Source organism: Vulpes vulpes, chromosome 9, assembly GCF_048418805.1.
Source record: "Vulpes vulpes isolate BD-2025 chromosome 9, VulVul3, whole genome shotgun sequence".
NCBI lineage: Eukaryota > Metazoa > Chordata > Mammalia > Carnivora > Canidae > Vulpes > Vulpes vulpes.
Window position 1 is genome coordinate 25898609 of NC_132788.1, and position 7269 is coordinate 25905877.

General features: G+C 39.0%; 1 pseudogene; it reads right to left on the reverse strand.

Annotated features, from left to right (window-relative positions):
• Positions 1–785: 785 nt before the first annotated feature.
• LOC112926734 (Y-box-binding protein 1-like) lies at positions 786–7247 on the reverse strand (annotated as a pseudogene).
• Between the last annotated feature and the right edge of the window lie 22 nt (positions 7248–7269).

A 7269-nucleotide genomic window follows, 5' to 3' on the forward strand; every position in this document is an offset into this window, starting at 1 on the left:
TTTCTTTTTTAAGCAAATGAAAAGAAAATATTTTTTAAAAAAATTTATTTATTTGAGAGAGAGAGAAAGAAAGAGCATGTGCACACACACATGGGCAGGGGGATAGGGGCAGAGGGAGAGGGAGAAAATCTCAGACTCTCCACTGAGCACAGAGCCCCATGCAGGGCTGGATGTCACCATCCTGAGATCATGACCTGAGCTGAAACAAAGAGTCAGGCTTTTAACCGACTGAGCCACCCAGGTGTCCCATCCCATATCTTCTTTATCCACTTAGCATCGACAGTCTCTGAGGTTGTTTTCATATCTTTTCTTTCTGACAATTATTTAAGACCTTTATTAACAGGTGTTTGCTTTTTGTTGTTGTTTTTTTTTTTGAAAAAAATCAAGTTGTAAAATTTTATTACAAATTAAAAATGAGATTCTTAAAAATCTCAACTTGGCCAGATATGAAACAACTTAAAAACTTTAAAGGTATATTGAGAAAAAAGCCCAAGCTTTCTTTTTTTTTTATTTAAAGATTTTATTTATTTATTCATGAGAGACACAGAAAGGGAGGCAGAGACATAGGCAGAGAGAGAAGCAAGACTCCTTGTGGTGAGCCTGATGCAGGACTCAATTCTAGGACTCCAGAATCATGATCAGAGCCAAAGGCAGATGTTCAATCACTGAGCCACCCAGGTGTCCACCCCCCTCCCTTTTTTGAAAACACATTTGTCATTACCAAAAGAGACATCTTTAGGTAAAAATAATAAAAACCCCATGCTGCATAGATAATGCAGATAGTTCTATTTATCTGGTAAGTGGGCCAAAACAAAGCACTTAAGATCTTTAGCTTCAAACGTATTTCTTATTGCCAGAATTTCATATTCGTTTCTTCTTATTCGATGAGTAAACCAGACAATGGTATAGATGGTAGAGATGGTGAACCAGTATTTACACAGCCCTAACCTATTCAGCCTCAGAGCAGATAAATTCTCAGCTGGTGGATTGGCTATTTTTGTCTCTTTGCCATCATGTGGTTTAGGGTTTTCTGGGTGTCTATGTGGGTAATTGAAGTTGTATTGGTACTGACATGGAGGTGGCTGCTGACCTTGGGTCTCCTCTCCTTGGTTTTCCTTCTCTTTTTCATTGCTGTCCTCTTTAGGTTGTCTTTAGCAAGGAGGACCCCTGTGGAATTGTGGTTTATAATCCTGATGCATATTCTGTCTCACTGGTCTACCTTGTTCTCCTGCACCCTGCTTGTCAGCTCCCTCCACTGCTTGTCCCTGCACAGGAGAGTTGACGCCCATAGGGTCTCCATGTCCTAAGGTGGGAACTGTGCACAGCCCTCCTTCTTTCCCCATTCTCCCTATTCTGGTACTGCTGCAGGTACTTGCGTGAATAGCGTGGGTAATGGTTACCATCTGCTGTGTATTTATAGCCTTACACTGGAGCTCCACCAGGGGCTGTCACATTTCCCTTTCCTCCTTCAACAACGTCAAACTCCACTGTCTCTCCATCTCAAACACTGCAGAGGAACTTCCTGGGGGTTATTTTTGTTTATGGCAGTCTGGTGTACAAATACATCTTCCTTGGTGTCATTTCTGTTGATGAAACCGTATGTTTCTTACACTGAGCCATTTTACTGTTCTCAAAACCTTCCTTGAATGACCTTCTTGTCCCCACTGGCAGGTGCTGCTGGTATGAGGAGGCCTGGAGCTGCTGGTGGTGCTGGGCTTGGTGTTGGCAGCACTGAGAGAGAGGCTGTAGGTAGCTGCTCCGTCTGGGCCTTGCTGTTGAAGGTTGCAGGTGATGGTGAGTGGGGCCGGCTGTGGCAGCTGGGCTCCTTCCAGGGTGTGAGGGTAACTAAGCTGGTGCGGTGGTGGGGCTGCTCAGGGCTCTCTTGGGGCTCTCTCACTCCTGCTGCCGATGGAACTTGGTTGTTTCTATATCCTGGCTATTGTAAATAACGCTGCAGCAAACACAAGGGTGCAGTTAACTTTTTGAGATATTGATATATTTTCCTTTGGATATGTACCTAGAAGTGGGATTGCTGATCACATGTAATTTTAATTTTTTGTGGAATCTCTATACTCTTTTCCATAATGGCTGTCTCAATTTACATTCCCAGAAATAGTGCTCAACAGTTCCTTTTTTTCCACCTTTGCCAACATTTCGTATCTTTTGCCTTTAAAAAAAAATAGCCATTCTAGCACATGTGAGGTAATATATTGCTGGATTTTGATTTGATTTTCCCTGATGATTAGTGATGTTGAAGACCTTTTATTTACCTGTTGACCATTTGAATGTCTCCACTGAGACCTGAGCTGAAGTCAGGTGCCAAACCAACTGGGCCATCTAGGTGCCTCCTTTTTTCGTAGGTTTTTAAATTATTTTCTTCCTCTTTTGCTGTCTTTCTTTGCTAACTGATTTTTTTTTGTAGTGGTATTCTTTTATTATTTTCTCTTTATTATTTGTGTATTTATTACAGGTTTTTACCTTGTGATTACCATAAAGCTGTCATCATACATGTATAGTTCTAAGTCTATTTTAAGTTGGTAATAACAAATTTAATTGCATAAAAAATCCACACATTTATTTTCTTATCACTATAATTTATGTTGTTGGTGTTCCTGTTTGCATCTCTTTATATTTTGTACTCATTAACAAAATATTGTAGCAATATTTTTGACAGTTTTTTCTTTTAACCCAGAATAGGGTTAGAATAGATACATTTTCTTAATTGCATCTGGGAATTTGTGTACTGCCTCTTAGTCAGCAGAAGCTGCTTTTTCTGTTATCATGACATTTTTAAAGTTAAACCTCCTTCTAAAATTATCAAACCATCCTTTGCTGGAATTAAAATTTCCAGCTTTAGATTCTTCACCTTCTTTTTGCTTTAAATTGACTTTGCTTTTTCTCTAATCACATTATAGTCTATAAGTATGCCTTTCTTATAGCAATCTTACACCTGCTACATAAAAGCTGCATTTTCATTATGACATAAAAAATATTTTGCAGGGATGCTTGGGTGGCTCAGCCGTTGAGCATCTGTCTTGGGCTCAGGGTGTGATCCCGGGCCTGGGAATCGAGTCCCGCATTGGGTTCCCATAGGGAGTCTGCTTCTCCCTCTGCCTGTGTCTCTGCCTCTCTCTCTCTGTCTCTCATGAATAAATAAATAAAATCTTAAAGTATTTTGCAAAAAAGGGCAACTTTTACACTTGCTGGTGTAGCTGCAGCAATGGGTTGATGAATTTCCTTTTTTTTTGTTTTTGTTTTTACTGTGGTCTTATGCTGGATTTATTTATTTATGTCTGCCTGTTTCACCTTTATTTTTATTTTAAAAATTGTTACAACTGGTACAAAGAAATATAAAATGAAAGGAAAAGTAGATAAATGAAATAAAAGAAGAATATATTTTATCCCCTATTTGTTCCCTTGACCTAAGCAGACCCATTTTTGCCATGAATTTTGTATTTATCTTTTCATATTTAAAAAATATTTTAAGCTATATCTGACTATCTATAGATGGATATTCCATAGACTATGGTATGGAGTATTGTCTTCTTTGTTATTATTTATTTATTTATTTAATTTTTAAAGATTGTTTTATTTTATTTAGTCATAGGGACAGAGAGAGAGAGAGGCAGACATATTTATATATTTATATAAATATATTATTTATAATATATTTTATAGTAGTGATAGAATAGTATTTACATATGTTTTATGCATTCATGACATACTTAACTTTTTCTTACTTTTTTTTTGTGTTTGTTAGCTACATGGTTCATTTGTGAGTTTTTTCAAGTTCTCACAAATCTTCAAAAAATTTTCCTATTTTTTTATTTACTTATTTAGATTTATTTATTTTAAAGACAGGGAGAGAGCAGGGAAGTGAGAGGGCTCAATCTCACAACCCTGAGATCACAGCCTGACCTGAAACCAAGAGTTGGATGTCACCCAGGAGCCCCTCCAATATATTTATTAAAAAAAATCTGCAAGTGGAGCCATGTAGTTTAAACCCACATTGTTCAAGAGTCAACTCTATACAATCCATTAGAATTGAGTGGCTCAACAGGAAAGGATTACATAAAAGCATGGATCCTAGGAGGCAGGAATCATTGGAAGCTATCTTAGAAGTTGCCTACCCTCCCTACACCTGGATTTTGTTTGGGAAATTTCTTACTAATTTGTTAGATTTTGATTTTAACAGTATTTTTAAAAAGCATTTCATCTACTTTTTCCTGTTTTCAAAAGTCTAAAACACTTAATTGACCATTACTATATTCTGAACAATGTGTACCTTTTCCTCTCAAAAATAGAGAAACAAAGAACAGACTTCTGCATGTCAAAAGATGATGTTCACAACAGCCAAAATATGGAAAGAACTCAGATGTCCATTGACAGATGAATAGATAAAGAAAATCTGGTGTACACACACACACACACACACACACACACACACACACAATGGAATATTACTCAGCCATCAAAAGAATGAAATCTTACCATTTGCAATGATGTGGATGTAACTAGAGGGTATTATGATAAGCAAAACAGATCAGTCAGAGAAAACAAATATCCTATCATCTCATTCATATGTGGAATTTAAGAAATGAAACAGATAAACATGGGGGAAGGGAAGGAAAACTAAAATAAAGATTAAAACAGAGAGGGAGGCAAACCATGAGACTCTTAACTATAGGGACCTAACAGAGTTGCTGGAGGGAAGATGAGTGGGATTAATTAGGTGATGAGCATTAAGGAGGGCATGTGATGTAATGAACACTGGGTGCAACTGATGAATCACTAAACTCTACCTCTGAAACTGATAATACACTATATGTTAATTTATTTTAACATAAATAAATTATATGTTAATTTATGTTAATTTATTTTACTTTTTATTTTTAAAGATTTTGTTTATTCATGAGAGACGCACAGAGAGAGGCAGAGACATAGGCAGAGGGAGAAGAGGCTCCCTATGGAGAGCCTGATGTGGGACTTGATCTCAGGACCCTGGGATCACAACCTGAGTCAAAGGCAGATGCTCAACCACTGAGCCACCCAGGTGCCCCTTAATTAATAGATTTTAGATTAAAAAACACTCAAGGAAGGTTAAAAAAAAAAAGACTCCTAGGCTCTACTGAGACAGCCTGATCCTCCTAAAAATCCAGATTTCTATTTCCATCAAATAAACCAGAGATATGGCAACATTCTTTTGGCATTCTCTGCATGACAAGAATCTACTAAAATTGAGTAGAAGTTACCCTTTATGTAAGGCCTGTATGCTCCATGGCTCCCCCTCCTCATCATTCCCCATGCTTCTCCCTAATACTTAGACACACATTAATTACCACTTGTCATAATGAACTTTTTTTTTTCTTATAATACAGAAATACATCTCTGTGCAAGACTCTTAGAAATGGGGAAAGGAGCTCAGAGCTGCCAACTCAAGGAAGCTTTGTCTGACATGACAAAGACAATATATAAAGTGTGGAGGCTGCCCACAGAGCTATTAAATACCATTGTGCAACTCACCTCATTGCCTCTGTGAATGATGCCCCGAGGCTTGTGCAATGAGCAATCTGTACAGCTGTTCAGTGCATTCTGGAGGCATGAGAAAGATACAGATGTGGGACAAAGCTGTGAGAATAGAGCAGGCAAGATATGGTCCCACATGAGGTGGAGACAAACTGAGGTTGCAGAAAGAGAAAGATACAGAAAGATGCAGAAAGATGCAGAAAGATGCAGAAAGAGGCATGAGAAAGATACAGATGTGGGACAAAGCTGTGAGAATAGAGCAGGCAGGATATGGTCCCACATGAGGTGGAGACAAACTGAGGTTGCAGGAGGGGGAGTGGGGGCATGAAGTAACTGGGTAGATGGGCATTAAGGAGGGCATGATGTAATGAGTACCGAGTGTTATATGCAACTGATGAACCACTAAATTCTACCCCTGAAACTAGTAATACTCTATATGTTAACTAAACTGAATTTAAAAAAAGAGACTATGTTCACTTGGGCACTGGAAGGAACTCTTGGACTCAGATTTTATGACAGATTTTGGAGAATGCAGATGCATGAAGAGCTTATTCCTTCTCTAAACCAAGTCTTGAATAAGGTAGAGGAAGAAGGATAAAATGGGCATGAAGGAAGATGAACAGCTCAGGTAGTGGGGGGAGAAGTGTCATTGTTTTTCTCTCCAGTCCTGGATTCCACAAAGTGGGAGGGAAAGGAAACGGGAGGAGGTGATGGAGAGTAGAAACTCTGGGTAGAGTCTGATGTCATGGTGCACTCGTGTTTCCTTGTGTGAGTGGAGCTCAGCGAGGTGGCCAGACCATAACACAGTATTGATTGACCGGTTTTCTTTGGTAGATAGATCTGAGGTAGTCTCACAACATTTGTCCCCCTTCCCTCATACGGGTTCCCTCAGCATGGGAAGAGAGTAGTAGTAGAATCCTGTATGACTGGGATCACCATGGATGTGGTGGAGCAATAGATACTCCCCCTGGAATTTCTGGCAAGCTAGAACGATGCTTGAGTGGCAGAGTTATCACATAGACTAAAGAATGAGCTTCACCCAAAGAGTTTTTAAGAATTTTATCAGGAACAAGAAGCAGGGGATCCCTGGGTGGCCTAGCGGTTTGGTGCCTGCCTTTGGCCCAGGGTGCGATCCTGGAATTCCGGGATCGAGTCCCATGTCCCTCCTGGCATGGAGCCTGCTTCTCCCTCCTCCTGTGTCTCTGCCTCTCTCTCTCTCTCTCTCTGTCTATCACAAATAAATAAATAATTTTTTTTTTTAAAAGAACAAGAAGCGACTTAGCAGTTGTACATTGGCTGGTGACTGAAGACCAGGTAGGAATGTTGATTGTCTTAGTAATGTTAACATCATCAGTGCTTTCCCAGATGCCTCACCACTGCTTAAGTCTTGAATTTACAAATAATTTAGAGAAAACAAGCAATTCTGAATACACTGCGTTTAAGTGTCTGTGACCAGGAGGAATGAGGTTCATAATAAGAATTAGGTTCATTTATTAAAAAAATAAAGTTACATTTTTGCAAAGGTGCACAGTGGACTCATATCTATATGCCTTGCAAGACTCCATTTTGCCAAATCATCTCCTTAATGATTCTCCCTCTTTCCTCCTAACCTACTTTCTCTTCTGGCCTCTCCAGTTTAGTGAACCGCATTGCTCACCATATCTTTGCTAGCTTTGAAATCACAGTATCACCTTTCATACCTTCTTCTCATTATATCCCATTGCCACTAAATTCTGTTAATTC